Raw genomic sequence first — 20,843 nt, forward strand, 5'->3', positions numbered from 1 at the left:
GAATGATGACAGCGTGCCCGCCAGCGCACTCGGTGGCTTAAAACGGGTAGGTGGTCGGTTAAAAAAAAACGAGAAAAAAAATTAGCACCTCTCGAGTGAATTCCACCAGCGATCGTAGTTGCACGCGCGCTTGTGCCCTCTTTTCTCCCCTTCTGTTATATACGCGCATATCTCCGCGAATCAAAAGTTTTATAAAAAAAAAAAAATGATTAAAAGAGAGACAGAGAGAGAGAGAGAGTTTTATAATAGAGATACTTTAATCTCCCTGTCAGTGTTGTACTCTATATTGGAATTACAGAAAAAAACACATTCTGTTTTATTTGAGCCTTTTTCTAGTACATAGTACTTTTAATTTAAATTGTTATTATTATTACATTAATTATAAATTGCAAATATCGTATAAGTTATTTTTAATACAGATTATAAGAAACAATACGCGCATAATAAATTACATATTGCCGTGATAATGAATACGTTTCAATAAATAATTGAATAATTAATGATCCGAGTACAAAACAAAATGCGCGTAAAATAAATATATATATATATATATATATATATATATATAAATGTAATAATAGCGTTATTCATTATATTTAGTAAATAAATGGCAAACGTGAGAAACGCAATGGCTCAGATTATCACATTAATAGTAAAAAGTTGTACAAAATTGTGTCTACATGTGCATTACATATTCATACATATTTAAAGTAGGATTATTAATTTATGGACTGCACTCATCATGTGGCCGCAAAATATTCACGGTACAAGAAAAAAAAACGGAATTAAAAATATTAAGGTTATTATCTTTTATCTTACCTCTGTTATTAATTAATCACATCTCGCACAAAGTATTTTCGTAATAAATTTTATAATTTTCGCAATAAATTTCACGTTTTAAAGCGCATTGCGCTCTCACAAAGGGAAATTTGCACTAGGAGCAAAATTTTCGCATCGAAGAAAGAGAGAGAGAGAGAGAATTTACAATCTGAAAAATATGCTTGCGCGCTGCAGAATGCACCGCAAAAAGCGATAGCAATTTACGAGCGTAATATAACGATCGATTAATAGTACGTAATTACGCGCGCGTGTCGTGAAATAATAATTAATAATCGTAATATCACATGAAATTTTGTTAATTGCTCATGATCCGTATTTACGGAATAATCGAAGAAATTGCGTGCAGAAGCACCGAGAGAGAGAGAGAAAGAGAAAGAGAGAGTGAGAGGCGCAATAATAAATTAATTTCCTGTCAGACGGTCGGACGATCGATAGAACACACGATCGTGAGGAGAGGGAGTTGGATTCAGGATACGAGCCGACATTCAATACTCGACGTTGAATGAGCGTTAATCAAACTCCGTAGGAATTTAATGGGTCCGCGCGGGAAAGAGGCCGGCTCTTTTTGAAGGTCCTTCCGCGTTTTCCAGTTATTTTTCGAAAACGATGATTGTGCGCAGCAGAGGCTACTTCATTTCTTCGTTTTATCCCGCGCACTCTTGATACTATGCATTACGCGAATTAAAACGGACAGCGCTTCGTTATATCGAGAAATTTTAATTTTCCTCAATAAACAATGCGCGGAATGTAGAGAGGTTTTCGATGCACATTTTTATTTATATAGAATTTTTTTCAAGATAAAAAAAAATAGAAAATTTACATTACATTTGTTCTCTTTTTTTCTCTCTCAGTTATTTCATTTATATTCTTATAGAAAAATATATCCTGTGTAAAATTCGTATATAAAATTGTTTTCAAGATATATAATCTAAAGAATTTTTTCATTGAAATGTGCATGTAAAACATTCGTGCAGTTTTTATGAGCACATAATCTATATCAAAATATTGTATGTAGCGATAGAATTAAATACTTACAAGTAAGTTCTTATTTGCATGATTTTGAATCATCTATAATTAATTTTAAAAATGTACTATGAAGTAGATTTGAATCTGAACGAGATAGGTTGAAACTATTTATAGAGAATTAAAATATCAAGTTTTTTAAAAAGTATAGGGTATATAATTTTGATTTTTATAATTATATAATGAAATTTTCTGATTGTTCTGTATTTTTAAAAATTCATGAAAGTTAGAAGAAAATTCTCTCCAGAATAATTAAACTATTATTATTTTTTGTTTTTTTTATGGATCAGAAATGAGAATAACACAGAACGTCGAATCTAATGCCTAATTTTAATTAGTGTGATACTTATTTTTTAAAGCTACATATTAAAGATTAATAAATAAGCATCAAAATTAGATTTTAGCTATAAATTTGTGAAGAGGACATTCTAAATAATTAATAGGATAAATATTTTTGGAAGAGTAAAGTCTTTTAAAAATATAATTCTAAATACATGCGGACCTAGATCCAATGTTTGAATCTTTTACGAGTACTTATGATAAAATTGCGAAGGTAGGTAAATGGATGTGTGTGTATGAATATATCTGTGCTGATGTGAAGTATCATAAATAAATTTTTTATCTGAGAATTTGAATACTACTAAAAGATACTTTACGATAGAAAGTATTTATAAGTACTATTTCAAAGCTTTTGCAAGTACTCAATCTAAAATTCGAATTTAATGTTCTAAATTCGATTACTTTGCAAAAGTACAATATATGAGAATATATTATATATAGTTTTCCAGTTATATAGTTTTTATTTTACCTATACAATAAGGTTTCATCATTTAACAATACAACATATTTCCCAAAAATGTCTACAAATAAACACCAAAATTATTCTGGAATATTTGCAAATAGTTGCGTTATTATAAAAAAAACGCTTTATTTACAAAAATTCGATGTCAATTTCGCATTTACTCATTATATGCATTTAAGATAGTATCTGTATGATGTAGAACGAACAAAATGCATCGTGCGGAACAATTTAAAAACCCAGCGAAATTACTCATACTAACACATTTCCACATTTATAGACGGACGAAAACGTAGTAAATGAGAACCTGCGTTCAATCATTTTTCCCCAGAGGCTGAAAAGTCACTGAGGCAACCGCGATTATTCGCGTTTTTTCCACCGCGGCGCTCGGCGAAAAGATATTTGTACAGGGTGTTTTTAAATAAGTGCGAAAAATTTTAGAAAATGATTTTTTTTGTCGAAAATTAAGAATTTTTTTATAAAAACCTAGTCCTCCATAGATTCTTTTCTGAAAAATACACTTCTCTAAAGAGGGAGGTAAAAATTGCAAATTTATTTTTTTTATCTTTTCAAATTTTGGACAAATTTAAAACAAATAAAAATTAAAGTATATTCTCCACTAATAAAAAGGATATCTATTAATATTTTTTAAATTTACTGTAATATTATTATAATAATTATTGTTGTAAGAGGAAAATAACAACCCCTATTCAATTTTTTATTGGAACTTTTTAATGGACCGGAAAGTGGTCATCTAAAAATATGCGTTAGAAAGCTTAATTTCTGTAGAAATTTTTCTATTTTTTTCATTTTTTTCGTACAATCAAGAGCTTTCAAGAAAAAAAATAAGAACCTAATTTTTACCTGTCACTAGTATAACTCTCAGGAAGGTAATATATGTTTAAATGAAAAAATTCCTCTTTAATTTTCAACAAAGAATTATCTTCTAATTTATTGCATTTATTTGGAAATATCTAATATATAGATATATTTTTAATAGTTAAAATAGTTTTAATAGTTTTAATAGTTATAATAGTCATATAGATATATATAACAGTACATATAGTATAGTGTATATAGTATATATGTATAGTACATATATATAATAGATATATATAATAGTATATATAGTATCTATAATATAGTATAGTGTATATAGTATATATATATGTATAGTACAGTACAGTATAGTACAATAAAACACAGTACAGTACAGTATAGTATATATAGTATAATATAGTATATAGAGTATAGTATTTTATATGTATTATAGTATAATATAAAGTATAGTATATAAAGTATATAATAATATATAGTTGTTGCGAACGCGCGGCTTGAACCGTGGTCCGACGCGAAGCTGCGGCGAACGAGCATGCTCGGCCTTTTTAGGGCCGCGTCTCGCGCGCCGCCTCTCAAATCCTTCACCCGTTTTTTTTTTTTTTTTTTGGAAAGAAATCATAGGAATCTCATGAGAGATGTGATGGATGGACAATAGGATAATTGTTGAGTGGACTGTATCTTAATAGGGTGATCGCGCACCCATGTGTGCGCTGAGATTGATGATTTACGTAGGAAGCCGAATTGAAAAGAAGTCTTGAAGTTGATGAACAAAAACAGATCAATTTATTATTTCACATGTCAGAAAGTCACCTGGACTTGACACAAACAAATCAAAGAAAAAAAGAACAAAAACTCGATATGAGAATCGAAAGCGTTTGCTGTACACGTTTCGAAGCTCGCGATCACAAAAGAAAAAACTGTTTGTTCGATATCGACACCAATGTTTTTTGTCGCAAGAGAAAACAATGTCTTATTTGAAAGTCACGATCGCGAATCGTACAACAACAAATTTGTCCTCTTGTGGACGACCGTTATAATTTATCGAACACGCGCACATATGATTTGACGCGACTTAATAATTGTCTTCAATTATGTGACATTCAATCCTCCAGCAGGATCCGAATATTCGTAATGTTCGATCACGTGCATTTATATGCAATTAACTATCACACAGAATCCTCCAGAAGGATTCGAGTATTCGCAAGAGTCGATCACGTGTACGCAGCGTGCACAATACGACGGCGAGTTCGTCGCGACGGCGTACTACGACAATTGTGAGAGAGAGCGCGGGAGAGAGAGAGAGAGAGAGAGAGAGAGAGAGAGAGAGAGAGAGAGAGAACGAGCGAGAGAGAGAATGCACGACATGCATTCACCGATACGCGAATATCGCAGTGAATCCTCCAGCAGGATCCGAATACTCGTAATGTTCGATCACGTGCACGTAGCATGCACGAGACAATGGCGAATTCGTCGCGAGAACGTGTATGTTGCGTCGCGAACGAGATCCGATTACTCGTTAACTCTTCACTCTCGATATGTCACACAATACCGCGCAAATCTGTTCGTATTTGTCGCGATAATACATTCACGCACTTATTACACGGTAACGCGAATTCTTTGGTCTGACTTGCGACCAACGCCGGCTCTCTCTCCGCGACGACTGTCTTCGACGGAATGCTACCCTCATCGATCACGCTATCGACCGCCTGATCGCGAGGGGTACACGCGGAACGCGCTAATTGGCCGAAAATTTGCTTCCGCGGCGCTTCCCGCGGTGCGTGCCGCGAGGTGCTGCCGTGTTAGGCCCGCGGCAATTGCTTTCACTTAAATTCTCGATTGAGCCGTGAATTTTCGTTCGATCGAGCGCGGCAAATTTTTCTCAATCCTGAACATACCGCCCGCCTCGAAATTTGAATTTCGAAACTACTCGATCTCGCGGTATACCTTACACAAGGATGCATCGTTCACTCCCGTGTGAGTGAGGTTTGCTAAATGAAAACTAATTGCGTGTGATTGTTCGTCACGATTGATCCCATGCAATATATACGATACTGAGATGTAACTTCTGATTACGCTCAGATCGCACTAAAGTGAAATTGTAGACCTGAAACGGCTGACAATATTGACTTAAAGTTGACTTCTAAAGATCACTGTTGTTATCGCGGACGGATTTTAACATTTAACGCAGATCGCGTAAACAACAGTGTCCGCTGTTCGTACTAATTCGCACGACCTTAAACTTAGGATTGCAAGCGCCGCCCGCCTTGGCGACTTTACTTGCACGCTTTGACTTAACTAATGAACATAAACTTGACTTACTTGCTACATAAATTATAACGTAATTAGAATTAGAATCGTATAATTAACATACACTAGAATTATCGCTAATTGCTTGACACTCGAGGTTGATCCTCGATGGAATCGTCAGAATCAACGTCGATTGGAAGCACACATAACTTAGTTATGGGACGCTTATATTCCGAGTTCGCTGTTTTGACGGAAACTACTCGAATTAATCCGTCAGAGCCTGGTTGACAGTGGATTACGCGTCCGAGTTCCCATTTGCAAGGAGGAAGAAGAGGATTTTGAGTCAGAACCATGGAACCGATATGGATAAGTGACTTTGCCTTTCGCCACTTAGTTCGCTGTTGAAGCGTGTTAATATAGTCGGCGTGCCAATGCTTCCAAAAACGCTCCGTGATCTGTCGCAACAACTGCCACCGTGACAGTCTGTTTTCATTGATTTGCAGAACAGAAGGTTCTGGATTGATTGTGATTGCCGATCCAATCAAAAAGTGACCCGGAGTGAGCACTTCAAAATCGTCAATCGAATCAGTCAATGGGCACAGGGGCCTTGAATTTAAGCATGCTTCAACTTTACAAAGCACGGTAGTAAGTTCCTCGAAAGTGAGGGTGTGATTTCCTAATATCCTACGAAGGTGGTATTTAACGCTTTTGACCCCTGCCTCCCACAATCCACCGAAGTGTGGTGCATGGGGAGGGATAAAACTCCATGTGATGTTATCTGACACGATAAAGTTGAGAAAGTTAACATCGCTTTGAGCGTCTCGATACGCTTGCGACAACTCCTTGTCTGCTCCTGCGAACGTAGTACCATTGTCCGAGTACATGACCTCTGGTAATCCACGTCGCGCACAAAATCTTTGAAAAGCGTTAAGAAAGGCAGCAGTCGAGTAATCACTAACCAGTTCGAGATGAATAGCGCGTGTGGCTAAACAAATAAAGAGTGCTATGTAGGCCTTTCGCGAGGTAATTCCTCGGCCGGCTGAAGCACGTGTGAAGACTGGTCCGGCGTAGTCGACACCGCTATGTAGAAACGCTCGAGAGGGCGCCGAAACACGACTTGTAGGTAGCTGGCCCATCAGCTGACTAGCTACTTGAGCCTTTTCTCTTGTACACGGAACACATTTATAAATAACCGACTTTACTAGACTTCTTGCTCTCAAAATCCAAAACTCTTGTCTAAGTTTTGAAAGAGTGGATTGAAGACCGGCATGGAGAGATACAACATGCGTATAACGGATGATCATGGTAGTGATCGTATGGTTGGCTAATAAGATTGGATGCTTGGACTGGAAAGATAATGACGAGTGTTCTAATCGCCCCCCAACGCGAATTAGACCGTCAGAATCCAGGAACGGATTTAATGAGAGAATTGGACTGTGAGTAGGCAACGGTTTGTTTGACTTTAAATTATGGAGCTCGTTTTCGAATAGTTCTAACTGAATGAAGTTCAGCCAGAAGTTTCGTGCTTCGTTGAATTCAACTGTAGTAAGAGCGTGATATTGAGACTTGTTGTTCGATCCTATTGTGTGTTTCTTTCTACACTTCCTTATGAAACGGTAAATGTAGGCGGTAATACGTATCAATTTTGGCCACCATGAATATCGAGTAGTGAGATTCCACGGTTCATTAGCGTTCACTTGATGCACTTGACACGGTTTTTCTTCTAACTGTGTTTCGTCTATCGGCGTTATTGTGAATGTGGGCCAATCATCCTGTTTAAGACTCAACCATGAAGGTCCGCGCCACCAAATGTCGAAGGCGCTTAATTCTGTGCCGAGTAAACCGCGAGATGCACAGTCAGCGGGATTTTCATGTGTACTGACATGATGCCAAATGCCATCAGATACTCGTGTTTGAATCTCTGTTACGCGATGCGAGACGAAAGTTTTCCAATGAGATGGGTGCTTGTTTAACCAAGCAAGCACAGTACTCGAATCTGTCCAACAATGGACTGGCATTTTCGTGAAATGAAGAGATTTTCTGATGAATTCAATTAGGCGCGCTAATAAGACCGCAGCTGACAATTCTAATCGAGGGATTGTCAGCGGTTTGATAGGCGCGACTTTGGATCGCCCAGCGAGGAGCGAAACAGTTGTATGACCGGATAATGTTGTGACTCTCAAAAAAACTACTGCGGCGTAAGCTACTTGGGAAGCATCCGCGAAACCGTGTAACTCGATGCTCTTGGTATCTGAATCGCATCCAATCCAGCGACTAAGTTTTATGCTTTTGATGTAAGGAAGTGATTTATAAATCACGCTCCATTGTAAAAGGAGATCTTCTGAAAGATTGTCGTCCCAGCCTACTTTGTGTCGCCATAATTTCTGCATAAAAACTTTCGCTTTGAGAACCACGGGTGTGACCCATCCAAGTGGATCGAATATTCTGGCTATGGTAGAGAGAATCGTTCGTTTTGTAGAAGGGAGAGTCTGTGGTAATTCAATTTGAAACTGGAAACAATCGTGCGTCGGATTCCAAAAAATACCGAGAACCTTCAGATTGTTGTCAGTCTCGAATAATTTAAGCTGTGCGAGCCCGTGATGATCCGATGAAATATCTGAGAGCAACTCCGGTTTGTTACTCGCCCATTTGCGAAGATCGAATCCACCGCGTTTCAACAATTTGCAAACTTGATCTCGAGTCTGTTTAAGGAGAGGCATATCTTCGGCCCCAAACAGCACGTCGTCCACATAGACGTTCTCGCTTAAAACCGCAGATGCTAGTGGAAATGAGCTTCCTTCATCATCGTTTAACTGATTAATGACTCGAAGAGCTAAAAACGGTGCGGAAGCCGTACCGTATGTTACCGTAAGGAGTTGATGTTCTTGAATATTCGAATTTTCATCTATCCATAGGATGCGTTGATAATCTCTATCTCGCGAGTCGACCAATATTTGTCTATACATTTTCGCTATGTCTGCGGAGTAAACGTATTTGTGCTGTCGCCAACGTAATAAAACCGATTGCAGATCTAACTGTAGTTTAGGCCCAGTAAACATGTGAGAATTGAGCGAGGTACCGTTAGAGGTTGTGCATGAGGCGTCAAATACGACTCTCAACCGAGTTGTCGAACTAGTCTCTCGAATGACCGGATGATGAGGGATGTACACGACTTGTGAATTTACTGAATCCACCGGTGCGATTACTTTCATATGATTCAACTGTGCGTATTCGCTCATGAATTCAGCATACTCCTGCTTAATCGCAGGTTGATTATTAATTCTCCGAAGTAACGACGAAAGCCGACGCGCGGCTATTTCGCGAGATTCACCGATTTCGATGGGTGGGCCGTTTCGAAACGGCAGACGCACGATATATCTCCCATCCGATGTTCTCGAATGCGTTTGTTTGAAATGTTCTTCGCATTGTTCGTCATCTGGGGACATTTCAATTGATTGAGGTGTTTCTTCTGCCTCCCAGAATTTAGACAATTGATTTTCGAGAGAACAACAATGAGCGACAACACTGTAACGTTGATTTAACTGAGCTGATTGCACGACGCGACTCGCATCCTCAACAGGCGGAATTACGAGAGTTGAAGTTACCACATGAGAGGGTTGTGTCACGTGATTCGGGATAGAGGTTGTTCCGGATAGGATCCATCCGAAATGCGATTCAATTGCACCTGGTTGACCGAGCGGTCCGTTACGTACGTGAACGAGTACGTGATTATATAAATCGGATCCTATTATGAGATCAATCGGTGTTGATCCGGTAGGATCATCGTCAGCCAATTTCAGATTGGAAATATGTTTCCAATCTTGCGATTGCGAAGCGTTTCTGGGAGCATACCTCGTTAATGCCTTCATAATATAGGCAACCGTTGTGAACCTTGGTTTCGATTTTTTGCGAGGAGTGATGTGAATCAGAGCCGCAGATCGGCATGTACCGGTGTCAGCGCAGCTTATTCCCGACGTTGAAGTAAGCGTTCGTATACGCTTGAGACGTAATATTTGAGCAACGCGCTCCGTCACAAACGTGAGCTCTGATCCACCGTCAATCAAGGCTCTGACAACCAATGAGCGTCCAGAAGGCGCCTGCAAATTCACCTTTGCAGTAGATAAGACAACAGGAGTCGGCGCAGTTGTCATTGTAACTGATGAGAGTGCCGTAACGTTAAGCACGTTGTCGATGACGTCATTCGCGTTTGACGTATTGTTCGCATTTGTAACTTGTTGCAATGAGTCCGAATCGAGATGAATCATAGAATGATGTCGTTTATTACATGTTCGACATGTGAAATTACTTTGACAATTGATCGACATGTGTTTATCACTCAAACAATTAAAACATCGTCGAAATTTCTTAACCAATTCGCGTCGCTGAATCGGACTCTTTGCTACAAATTGCGGACATTTTGAGAGAATGTGCGATTGCTTGCACATTGAACACACTATATTAAATGACGCAGTCGCTGTTGCGCTAGTCACTTTCGCATGTGACTTGGTCTTGTCGTTATCGCGAGGGTGAAGTTCCTCTAACGCGAGAGCACGCGACGAAATAAATTTTAATACTTCTTTGTATGTTGGCGGATTTTCGATATCGCTCGTTTTTAACTTCCACGCACGGCGCGTGGCGGGATCGAATTTCTGAGAGAGAAAATAAACTAACATGTCGCTGACTATATCGTCCGGCGAACGATTAAGACGTTGCAATGTTGAGATCGCTTGTTCGGCTTTATCGCGTAAGGCGTGAAGCTCGACAGCTGACTCACGAGTCATTTTCGGAAGATTATACAAATTCGAAATGTGAGTCTCAATTAATCGGCGCTTATTTTCAAAACGCGCTGTTAATGCTTTCCACGCAACCGAGAAGTTATCCGCGGTGACTTTAATACCTGATATCGCATCGCGAGCTGAGCCTGTTAAACTTGAAACTAAAAAATGCATGCGACTGAAGTTCGATAATTCGCGATTGTCTATAATAAGCGATTGAAACCGATCGCGAAAAGTCTCCCACTCCTCAATCTTACCGGTGAACGGCGGCAATTTGATGGGAGGAAGATGTTTGACCGATAATGACGCAGAGTCTGTATGTGCGAACGAAGCGTTGAAAGAGGTTTCACGACTTACGACTGGAACCAGCTCCTCCAAGCACTCGTTCATGTAGTCCATAGCTGCCTGATAGAGGTCCTCGTGGAAGGCGAAGGTCTCCTTTTTGAAGTAGTGAATTGAAACTTGCTTCTCGTCAGGAACAAGCTGCAGCAGTGTCGCGTGATTGCGTACACATTGTGTCCACGTGTCTTGTAAGCTCGTCATTCGCGAGCGAATTTTGGCGGCCGTCAGATTTGACCGACCGATCTTCTTAAAATTGTCGAGAGCTCGAGCAACTGAATAGCAAGCAGTTTGTTGATTTGCGAGAGCTTCTTCCATTTTGACACTGAATTTAATCAACTGAGGTTTCAACGACACTGAATTTAATCAAATTAGTCTTTTACGAACCGAGCTGTCACTCTCTTTGAATGCACTGATAGCGTTTGATGATGTCCGATTTTGAATGTACTTGCAATGTCACTGTGTTTTTTACTTGAGTTTTTCACTTTTCAATTCGTCACCAATCTCAAATCCGGCTCGAAGGACCAAATGTTGCGAACGCGCGGCTTGAACCGTGGTCCGACGCGAAGCTGCGGCGAACGAGCATGCTCGGCCTTTTTAGGGCCGCGTCTCGCGCGCCGCCTCTCAAATCCTTCACCCGTTTTTTTTTTTTTTTTTTTGGAAAGAAATCATAGGAATCTCATGAGAGATGTGATGGATGGACAATAGGATAATTGTTGAGTGGACTGTATCTTAATAAGGTGATCGCGCACCCATGTGTGCGCTGAGATTGATGATTTACGTAGGAAGCCGAATTGAAAAGAAGTCTTGAAGTTGATGAACAAAAACAGATCAATTTATTATTTCACATGTCAGAAAGTCACCTGGACTTGACACAAACAAATCAAAGAAAAAAAGAACAAAAACTCGATATGAGAATCGAAAGCGTTTGCTGTACACGTTTCGAAGCTCGCGATCACAAAAGAAAAAACTGTTTGTTCGATATCGACACCAATGTTTTTTGTCGCAAGAGAAAACAATGTCTTATTTGAAAGTCACGATCGCGAATCGTACAACAACAAATTTGTCCTCTTGTGGACGACCGTTATAATTTATCGAACACGCGCACATATGATTTGACGCGACTTAATAATTGTCTTCAATTATGTGACATTCAATCCTCCAGCAGGATCCGAATATTCGTAATGTTCGATCACGTGCATTTATATGCAATTAACTATCACACAGAATCCTCCAGAAGGATTCGAGTATTCGCAAGAGTCGATCACGTGTACGCAGCGTGCACAATACGACGGCGAGTTCGTCGCGACGGCGTACTACGACAATTGTGAGAGAGAGCGCGGGAGAGAGAGAGAGAGAGAGAGAGAGAGAGAGAGAGAGAGAGAGAGAGAGAACGAGCGAGAGAGAGAATGCACGACATGCATTCACCGATACGCGAATATCGCAGTGAATCCTCCAGCAGGATCCGAATACTCGTAATGTTCGATCACGTGCACGTAGCATGCACGAGACAATGGCGAATTCGTCGCGAGAACGTGTATGTTGCGTCGCGAACGAGATCCGATTACTCGTTAACTCTTCACTCTCGATATGTCACACAATACCGCGCAAATCTGTTCGTATTTGTCGCGATAATACATTCACGCACTTATTACACGGTAACGCGAATTCTTTGGTCTGACTTGCGACCAACGCCGGCTCTCTCTCCGCGACGACTGTTTTCGACGGAATGCTACCCTCATCGATCACGCTATCGACCGCCTGATCGCGAGGGGTACACGCGGAACGCGCTAATTGGCCGAAAATTTGCTTCCGCGGCGCTTCCCGCGGTGCGTGCCGCGAGGTGCTGCCGTGTTAGGCCCGCGGCAATTGCTTTCACTTAAATTCTCGATTGAGCCGTGAATTTTCGTTCGATCGAGCGCGGCAAATTTTTCTCAATCCTGAACAATAGTTATACATAATAGTATTATATATAGTTACATAGATATATAATAGTTTTAATAGATATAATAGTTAGTTATTAATTATATAATTATAGTTAATTTTTAATAGTTAATAGTTATAGTTCAACAGTTAATACTCAAAACTAATGGTGCCTCGACAATTTTCACTGAGGAAAAATCGTTTTCAAATAATCCCACGAATCTGCCATTAACGGGTGGTAAGTCTGGGTCATCCTGTACACATACACATCCTGTATATACATATATTACCACTGATGCGGACGTTTTCCGCGCCCGTAAGCATTCCGGTCTGAAAGGTACGCGGGATGCGCGACTCCGTGGAAAATGCACTGCGCGAAAAATATCTCGCGCTTTCTCTCTCTTTTTTCTCCCGCGTCCCTATGTTTCTCCCCCATCCCCTCCCCCCTCATCCTTATATATACACGAACCGAGCTCGCATAAACGAGAGCGCATCTTCCGCCAATACAGAAGTATTCAAGTACACGTTGCGTCCTCGCGTTTTCGCTATCCCCCCACTCCAGTAATGTCAATATTTCGTTGTTTGCGCGCATCCACGTCGCGCCGCGCGTGCACTTTATTCCGGAGGAAATTGCGCGGAATTCCAGCCGCGTTGAAATGCGCGCCGGTTACGACCGGAGGGGGATGGGGATGAAAGAGAGAGAGAGAGAGAGAGAGGAGGGAGAGTGCGAGCAGGAATGTACGGTAAGTCTGGGTCGACCTCTTAAGGTCGGCTCGTGCGGTGCAACGGCGGTTGCATACCGACTGCATGCGACGAGACGAAATGCCCGGCCGTAAAAGGGAAGCGAGAGAAGTAGGCATCTCCGCGCTTAAGGAAAGGGAGCAAAGATAGAGGGAGGAGAGGGCGATGAATCGATCCTAATAAAAATAACTCGAGAGATTCTTCGGCGGTTTGTCCTCTCCTCCCCCTTTCCTCCCCCACCTCCTTCATCCTTCTCCACCGGAATGATTACGCGACGATGGTGCGCGAGAAATAGTTGGCATATTTAGACGGCGGGTTCAAAGTTCGCGTTATAGTTGGGTAATATATCCAGAATTTATATTCGTCTATCGAACTTCTTTATAATTCGCATTGGCTGTTAAATGTCATAATATGAAAATATAATATCGGTGAATCAAGCGTGCTCTTTTATATAGACATTTTATAATAATGTTCTTTATATTTTTATAGAATATAATACAGAAATATATTGATTTAACCGCGTTTCTTTTAATAAAATGTTATTCGAAATTCGGTTAATTTTAACAAAAATTTTATTTTTATATAATATAAAATAATTTTTGTAAAATATAAAATAATGAATTAATTGTTATTATGAATTGGTATTAGAAATATGTGTGTAAAAAGCGCTCGCAATTGTGTTTTATTTTTTTGAAGAATTTATATTTGTAAGATAACAATTATTAATATTAAGATAATGTAAAAGTTAATATTAAAATATTTTCAGAAAGAGAGAGAGAGATTCACATTTTATCTACGATAAAAAAAATATCGTCTTATTTTAATATCTACTTATACAATATAAATTTTATTGGTAAGGAGTGTCTTAAGATATTTATGTATACGCGTAATGTCTGACCAAACGTGGATATAAACTACTAGTTTCTCTCTTCAATACAGAAGAATGAGTTTTAAGAGAAAGAAATAAAGTGATGTATCATTTAAATTTTTTAAATTAATTAATTTTGCTATTTTTAAAATTTATTAATTTTGCTAAACAATTAAAAAAGTAATTAATAAAAATTATTAAACATTTATTTTTCAATCACATTTTTTTATTCGTCTTATGTCAATTTATTGCACTATTAATTGATCTATAAACGAAATCTTTGCAATAAATTATAAAAAAAGTTGCGGAATAAATAATTTACATAAATCCCCATAAAATGCCCACTAATAATTAAAATAACACTTCCCTGAAGAAGTAACTTTTCAAAAAAAGGAAAAAATAAAGAAAAGATTTATTAGATTTATGCGGGTTAAAATTTCTCCCAGAGAAGGCTTTATTACAAAATTCATGTAGTTGTCATTTCGCATTAATTAGAGCAACGTATCGAGAATTGAAAGTTCGTGAATTATTAGTGATTGTCGACCGAGCGTTCTATTTGGCTGATAATGCAATAGTATATTGTGTATTGCGGAAAGTTGTGTGGGGTGACCCGCACTCGTGACCAATTGTCAATTCGCACGTGATACACATACTATTTTGTATTACAAGTGCAAACAAAGTGGCTTTGTGCGCGTTTTCTGTGCGCGAGGTGGCCGATCGCACGCCGCCATCTTGCGACGGCACGGTGCGGGAATAGTCGCGTTCAAAGTCATTGTCCACGGCTTTAGCCGTGGCTCAGCCGTAGGCAATGGCTTGAAGGCGGCTTATTCACTCACCGCGTCGCCGCTAGATGGTGGCGTGGGAAATTGGCCGTTTTCCACACAGAAAACACGCACACAAAGTGCCACTTTGCCTGCACGTGTAATACAAATTTAATTTTTTTTAAATTGTCTGTTTTTTTAAATTTTAAATTAAATTTTGAGATATCAGGTTAAATTTTGTACATAAATAGAATCTCATTAACGGATGATTGGTATTAAATTTAACGAGAATTCGTGAAAAAATTCATTTTTTATAAGATATTGAATTTTTGGAAATAATTTGTAGTTGCTCTAATTTCCGTTAATGTTGAGATATCGGATTAAATTCTTTTAAATATAAATAGAGTATCATTAAAATATGGTTGTATTGAATTGGGCAAGGATCAAGGGTTTATGTTTTATGAAATTTTAAATTTTTTGATAAATGTACATTTTTAACTTTCGCAAATTTTGAGATATCAAGCTAAATTTTTTTATGAATGGAGTATTATTAAAGAAGAATTAATATTAAATTTGGTAAAAATTGATAAAAGAATTTATTTTATAAAATTTTGGATTAAAATTTTTTAAATTAAAATTTAAATTAAAATATTTTATATGAAAAGGGTATGGAAATTAAAAACTTGCACATTGTTTCTTTATTATTTTATTTGGCTCATAAAATTAAAAAATCAGCTTGCTCATAGCAAAAACTTTGATAGTTTTTTTGTAAATATAAAATAAATTCTGTGTATATATATTTTATTAAATTAAGAAGATCTAATATTAATATTTGATTTTTTATAGGAATCTCTTTTTAAGATAAGAGAATCTTTTTGGCGCCTAATTTAAAAACAGATTATTCCAAAATAAATAATAAAAGTAAGTAGAAAATTCTTAAAATGAGAATACAATTTTCACTGTGTATAAAACGAATTTCTCGAAGGGGGAATCGAAGTGAGAGAGTTGAAGAAAAGAAAAAACTGTTGGCGATCTAATTAACGCACATTCATATCATAGAACGCGAAATTCCCTCGAATCGAGAGCGTGCGGACCAATACACATGATGGAACACATCAAGGACGCACGCCGCGAACGATACTGTCGATGCTTTTTAATCCGCGGATTATCGATGCGCATATGGAGCCGAGAACGATCCTCTTTCGTCGGTTTATAATATTGATCATTTTTGTCGAGACGCTAATGGTAACAATTTCTTTTAACGCGCGCACGAGTTTGAAAGTCCAATTGTGATATAACAAAAAATGGCAATTCAAGATTTTCATAATAAAATCATTGTAAAGAAAAAATATAATATTATTATTTAATTATTATTTAATTAATTATTTTTTAAATTATTTTTTATTAATTTCTTTTTAATTGTTTAATAGCAAGATTAATTTTAAGAATGGTATTACATTACTTTATTTTTTTCTCTCGGAATTTTTCTGTATTGAGAGGAATTAGTAGTTTATATCCACGTCTGTAATATATAATACATATTATGCAATGTCTGACCAAACGTGGATATAAACTACTAATTCCTCTCAATACAGAAAAATTCCGAGAAAAAATAAAGTAATATATATCATTCAAATTTTCAAAATTAATCTTGCTATTAAACAATTAAAAAGAAATTAATAAAAAATAATTAAAAAATAATTAATTAAATAATAATTAAATAATAATATTTATAAAAATAATATTTCTTCTTTATAATGATTTTATTATAAAAATCTTGAATTGCCATTTTTTGTTTTATCACAATTGGACTTTTAAACTCGTGCGCGCGTTAAAAGAATCTTTGTCAACAAAAAATTGAGATAGTTTCAATGTGATTATTTATTGTAATCCTGATATTAATTTTTGAAAGTATAAAAGATATATGAAAAACTGTTTATAAAAGACATAATTTTAAGCTCTTTCCAGTACGAGTACACATAATAACGTAATGCATTTACTCGATATATGTATTACGTTAATTAATTTATGTCGAACGTTAATCAGCTTAAATGCAGATTTATAATTAACAACATATCACAATTCACTTATTGCTCTAATATCAGGCAGAATAATAATCGATTAATGACTATTGCGTCTTTCGTTTTGTAACATAATGCTTTCTCTCTGCTGATGATTCTATATTAATAGTAAATCACATTGTGTGTGTATTTTGGAAACGCTGAACAATTTTGATACATTTTTACAATTTGAAAAACTTGAAAATAATTTCTACTCTTTTGACTAAATAATTTAAAATTATTGAAAAAATGATATATAACATTCGTAAATAAATAAGTATTATACATACACATTATTTATTATATATATATATATATATATATATATATATATATATATATCGTATATATATATATGTGTGTGTGTGTGTGTATATATTTTTATACACAATATATTATTGTATTATACAATATTATAAAGGATTATATATCTTATTATTTATTATAATAAGGTATCTTTCACGACAATAGATCAATTGGAATACTTCCACACACATACATACATACATATACATATAAATGTATATGATTTTCAGACTTATCTTCTTTTTTTTGTTTTTATCAAATAAATTTACTCGTGAAAAATGTGTCAACGCCCTTTAATGATTGACTTCTATGTTGACATCTGAACAACACTAACATACGTATATTTTATATTTCTAGCAATAAAATCTTTCACAAATAATGCGATACGAAAAAAAACACATTTGAATCAGCATATACACGGATATTTCCATTTTTTTTGAAAAAACAAGCTATATTCTAAAAACAAAAAAGCGAGCAAAATATTTCAACCTTTTGCGCGGAACAAACAAAGGAAAATATAACAGTTAATTTACATTTTTAGCAAAATATATTTTAGAAGAATATGTGCTCGAACAAGATTATACATAGATATAGTATACTGTATGCAATAAGAGGAATTACGATGAACTGTGTGACAATCAAAGCGACTAATTGTACACAGATCGTCATTGAAATTCTAATCCGACAGTTCCTATCACCTGCGAATTCAATATTAATCTTGCTATAATCTGCGAAGAGGATGAAACAGATTAATGATTACCCTATTTCGTGTTTCAATTATTTGCATATCAAGATTCTAAAATTTTTGTTGATTTATCGATCAATTTAATCAATTATTTCAATAATTTTATAATTATATATTATTTTGTCACATTTTTCTATAATTTTTTGTCAATATTTGATTTTATAGATTACTATATATTTATAACACATGTATAAATATTAAACACAATACACATATACTAAAACTAAAATATAATTATGTTTATCAAAAACTATTTAAAAAAATAAAAATTTGAAAAAATTAAAAAGTGAATTATGTTACAAAATTAAATGTTCAAATCTATGTATGTAAATCATTATTTCAAACATTTTTATAATGGAAAATATATATAATTATTTAAAAAATTATATATAATTTTATATACATATACATACATTTATGTAAAATTAAAAAAATTCTTTGTTAATGCGATATATGCAAGAGATTGCAAGAGAAATGTTTATTTCAATGATCCCGGAGGAAAACATAATGCAAGATGAAGGTTACACTTTCCTTTGTAATCTCGGTCTGTGAGTATACGAATGATTTATGTATATATCGATTATTACCGAAATATATCTCGCGCTAGATTTATTTCGACCATAAGCGAATTCTCTCTGGAGTGTCGTGTACGAAACACGGATTCGTGGATTTTAAAGAAAGTTCCTTTCACTCCCACGTGTATCGTTTGTCACCAGCGAAAACTGCGGTAAATCGACCTCGAGATCGCGAAAATTGCGTTATTCTAGTAATGTTGATCAAGGCACACATTTCTCGCAGTATACAAAATTGATTATAACATATCGTTATTGTAAAAAAATATTTTGTTGATTACACATTTACATTTATTACGCATTTTTAATAAAAAACAATGCGGGAATTTATTTTCTGCGAAATGTCAAAAAAATGATTATATATATATACATATACGAATATATTTTTTAAATGTTTTTTGACGTTTCACAAAAATTAGAATTACAGAAAAGAACGAGAATTATAGAGAAAAAGTCTTTATTAGAAGTGATATACATATATATGTAAATATATATGATTCCACGTGTCAGAAGTCCACTTAAAAATGAATTGTTTAGGATTTTTTAAATAATCGTGAAAACATGTGCACACATATAAAGTTAAAAGTTAAAGGTTAAAAAATGGTATAAATATTTATATGTCTTGCATACAAGATATTAAAGGTAGGTCATAGAAATTTTTCACTCTTTGACATTTGTACCTAAAATTACAAAATATACAAAATTTTTATACCCATTAATTTTTTCAATGATTTTTCGCGTTTTCTTTCAAATACAAAAATTAATTTCAGGGAGAAAAATAGTATGGAAAAAATTAATTTTTTAAAACACTTAAATAAAAAATTATATCCACTTTTAAAAATTTTTTAAAAATCGTAAAAATATGTAGAATATGGTACTATAAAGAAAATTTTGGAATCGCAATGGGATCTACTCGTAAATGAATATTTTTTTTTTCGAAACATAAATGAAAAAATGGAATTTCACCCAAAAACTTTAATATTTTTTAATCAATCTAATTATTTAATAAAAAAACTACATATATATTTTTAATAAATAATTATGAAATAAAAAATAGTTATGTCATTTATATGCGTAAACGCTGAAATATCTTCCGTCATGCACTATCTCTCACAAAAAGTAAGCACAACCACTTCCTTCATTACTTCACAGAATGCCGGAAAGTGCGTCGCTTTGCCTCTTGCTCTTTCGCGACTTATTGCCAAAGCGACGTGACGTAAGTTTGCCGGGACAAAGTACGCACATTTCCGTTTTACGGAAGCTTGAAACAAAAATGTCGTCAAATTGCGTTTCGTGAGATTAATTTTTATAGCGCGAGGTGGCAATAAAAAGTAAAAAGTAAAATTAAAGGATGAATAGATTTTGGTTTCCGAAATTAAAAGATGGATTTTCAGATAATAAAGAATTTTTCGAAATTTATAGTTAATAGCGAAAAGGATTGTCCTAAATTCTAATTTTATATTCGATTATTCTAAGATAAAAACATTCTATTTAGAATAAACAATATAAATAATTTCTGTCGAATATGATCGAAACATAAATAATAAACTAAAAGCAAAATTTTTAAATAATAGATATCAAATAAAATGGATAATTTAATCGTAATTGTTTTTTAATCGCTTTATAATGTATTTAATAAATTTATTTGATCCAACAATTTTTTGATTAAACAATTTTTTATTTAAATAAATATTCTGAAATAATTATCTAGATCATATTACTTTTCATTTAAATAACATTTTGAATAATTATATTCAGATAAAATAATTATTTAAATATTATTTTTTATCTGAATAATATTTTTTCATCATTTACTATTTGTACGAATGACAATTATATAAAGTATTTTATATAAATAACAATAATATAAATAAAATATTTACTATTGTACATTAGTCAAATAGATATTTTATTCTTAGAAGAAAAAATACAAAACTGACGAAAACAATTAAAATAAACCGAATAAATTTAGAAAAAAGATCAAATTATTCTCTATATCTACTT

At 35.2% G+C, this 20,843-nt stretch overlaps 1 protein-coding gene across 1 annotated transcript in view; it reads right to left on the reverse strand.

The window, feature by feature from the left end:
• The window catches only part of LOC114942144 (cell adhesion molecule Dscam2), a 250,788-nt gene that overhangs the window by 98,115 nt on the left and 131,830 nt on the right, over positions 1-20,843 (reverse strand).

This window comes from Nylanderia fulva, unplaced genomic scaffold, assembly GCF_048542155.1.
Source record: "Nylanderia fulva isolate GAGA-0341 unplaced genomic scaffold, ASM4854215v1 Scaffold69, whole genome shotgun sequence".
NCBI classification, from domain to species: domain Eukaryota; kingdom Metazoa; phylum Arthropoda; class Insecta; order Hymenoptera; family Formicidae; genus Nylanderia; species Nylanderia fulva.